We start from the raw sequence: 3232 nt of genomic DNA, 5'->3' as shown, positions 1-3232 counted from the left end.
TATATTATGTGGTGATTTGAATGTTCGGTCAGGACCAGAGCCAGACTTTATACAAAATGATGTTTATGATACTCATTTACCTATATATAATGATTATGATTGTGATACTATTCAAGATGTAAGACATAGTTATGATAGTAAGGTTGATGTTAGAGGTAGACAGTTATTAGATTTATGTTTATCTACAAAAATGAGAATTTTAAATGGAAGAGTATTGGAAGATTTGTTTGGTAAATTTACATGCCATAAACCCACAGGATCAGATTATGTTATTGTTTCAGAGGCACTTTTACCTAAAATTTTATCTCTCAAAATATCAGATTTCATCCCAAATTTTTCAGATTGTCATTGTAAGTTGTCTTTTGGAATATTTTTCACATTTATCTATTAATAAATTTAAAATAAATGCATTTCCAGGTGGTTATAAGTGGACAAAATCATCAACAAGTCAATTTCAAGATGCACTTTGCCACCCTGTTTGCAAATCTCTTTTAAATAATTTCATGAATCATGAATATGACAATAAAGATTCAGAGAGAGCAGTTCCTGATTTTTTAAACATAATAAATGTTGCTGCTACAAAGGCAAATATTTTTCGCCATAAATCATCTAAAAAAAGAAAACCTAATTGTAAATGGTTTGATTCTGATTTAGGTGTAAAGAGGAAAATTCTAGTATCTAAAGGAGAATTATTGTAAAAATTTCCGTATGATCGTATTGTCAGAGGTTCATATTATAAATGCTACAGAGAGTATAATAAATTGCGTAAATATAAAATGCGCACATTTAAACAGTCCATCCTGAAAAGCCTTGGCAATTTAAGAGATTCTGATCCAAAACAATACTAAAAACTTATAATATTAATTCTTTAAAGGAGTCTACAGATGATAGTAAAGGAAAGTCAGTAGAACCAGAAGTCTGGTTGAAACATTTTTCAGATTTGAATAAATCTCCTTCAATTAGTGAGACAAGAATTAAAGAAATTAACTCTAAAATAGAAAATATGGAAAAAAATAAAACTTTTTGTGAATTAGATTATAGATTCTCTACTAAAGAAATATTTGAATCAATATCTAAACTCAAAAGTGGTAAAGCCCCAGGTTGTGGATGGTATACATGTACCTAACGAGATGCTAAAGGCAGGAAGTTTAGTTCTAAATCCTTTAATTCAGAAACTGTTTAATCATGTTTTTTCATCTGGTATTTATCCAATGCAGTGGTCATCAGTCTATTTATCTGCTGTTTTTAAGTCTGGTGATCCAAGTAAAACAGATAACTATCGTGGCATTGCCATTAATTCTTGTGTTGGCAAATTGTTTAACTCTGTTTTAAAATTGATAATGAAATGACTCCATGTTTTAAATCATGTATAGGGGTTAGACACGGTGATGTTTTAAGCCCAAATATTTTTTAAGTATTTATCAATAATCAACCTGACAAGTTTTTATCTTGTCCTGATCCAGTAAATATTAATAACCGTAGAGTAGATTGTCTTATGTATGCTGATGATGTAGTAATTTTTTCAGAAACACAGGAAGGCTTGCAAAAGAGAATTAATATGTTGCATGAATATTGTTTAGAATGGTGTTTTGATGTAAATTTAAAAAAGACAAAAAGTGTAATTATTAACAAGCCAGGAAAATTTTTAAAATGCTGTTTACATTTTGGAGGTAAAGAGATCGAAAGTGCAAAATTATATAGATATCTTGGAATCACATTTACATCTAGTGGTATATTTAAGCAGTGTAAAGATGAATTATACAACAAATCTTTAAAAGCTTGTTTTAAGCTACAGAGATGCTTGTCATCATCTAACCCTAGTATTGCCACTTTTTTACATCTTTATGATCATACAATTAAACCCATACTATTATATGGCAGTGAAACATGGGGAATGTTTAGAACGGATTCAGCTGCTTGTAAAAAAGATAATGATTATATATTAGAAAAAGTCTTTGGTCAGGATTCTTCTGAAAAAGCTCATACCAAATTTATGAAATATATTCCTGTTGTAAACAGAAAGTCAAGTAATATAGCTGTAATGTCAGAGCTTGGTAGATTTCCTATGTATTTTACTATAATTTTATCAATGTTAAAATATTGTCATAGACTGGAACATTTGAAAGAAGGATTATTATTTGATGCATTTATATGTTGTAAACAGTTACATAGCTCTAATGTAAATACATGGTATTCTAGTATAGATTATATTCAGAGAGAGATTGAATTACCAAATTTTGACCAATCAATTGGTTCTTTATGTCAGTATGTTAAAAATAAACTATGTAAAAGTTATTTCACATTTTGGAATAAACTTAAGTATCAAACAATAAACTCCCAAAAAGTGAAGCTTGGTACTTATTTTTCTATAAAAAATTGTTTTAAAAAAGAAAAATATTTAGAATTGCAGGACTTAAAAAAAGGACAGTCAATTTGTAAATTAAGAATAAGTGCTCACTCTCTAAAAATTGAGACAGACAGATATTCAAAAAAGCATATAGAAAGATCTGAGCGTCTTTGTTCTAATTGCTCACTTGGTAAAGTTGAAGATGAGCTTCATTTCTTATTAGAATGCCCTCTTTATGATATTCAAAGGGACGATTTTTTTCAAGACATTTCTAACAATTGTTGTAATTTTATAAATTTAAATAAATCTTAAATTTTTATGGCTCTTGACCCAAGAAAATGTCACTCTTATGGAAAAACTGGGCTGTTATATTTGTGACTGTTTTGAATTAAGGAGATCAGGTATGAACACTGACACTAAGTCAAGTAAATAATTTGAGAATAAATACATATACAAGTATAATGTAATTTTATTATTCTTTTATTCACAATATATATGTGGTTTTTAGCTTGATTCTGACCAATGCTTATATTCCAAATATATATGTATATGCCTCTATTGTTGTTGTTACCAATTATGTAAATCAATTGTATCTGATTTTATGCCCTTTATGGCCCCTGTAATTTGAGAAATAAAAATATTCTATTCTATTCTATTCTATAAGGCTACCAATCATATGATTACAATACAAAAGCAACACGACGGGTGCCACATGTGCAGCAGGATCTGCTTACCCTTCCGGAGCACCTGAGATCACCCCTAATTTTTGGTGTTGTTTGTGTTGCTTATTCTTTAGTTTTCTATGTTGTGTCATGTGTACTATTGTTTGCCTGTTTGTCTTTTTCGTCTTTAGCTATGGCGTTGTCAGTTTATTTTCGATTTACG

The sequence above is a fragment of the Mytilus galloprovincialis genome, chromosome 5 (assembly GCF_965363235.1).
Source record: "Mytilus galloprovincialis chromosome 5, xbMytGall1.hap1.1, whole genome shotgun sequence".
Taxonomy (NCBI): Eukaryota; Metazoa; Mollusca; class Bivalvia; order Mytilida; family Mytilidae; genus Mytilus; species Mytilus galloprovincialis.
Note: the sequence above shows the minus strand (reverse complement) of the source record.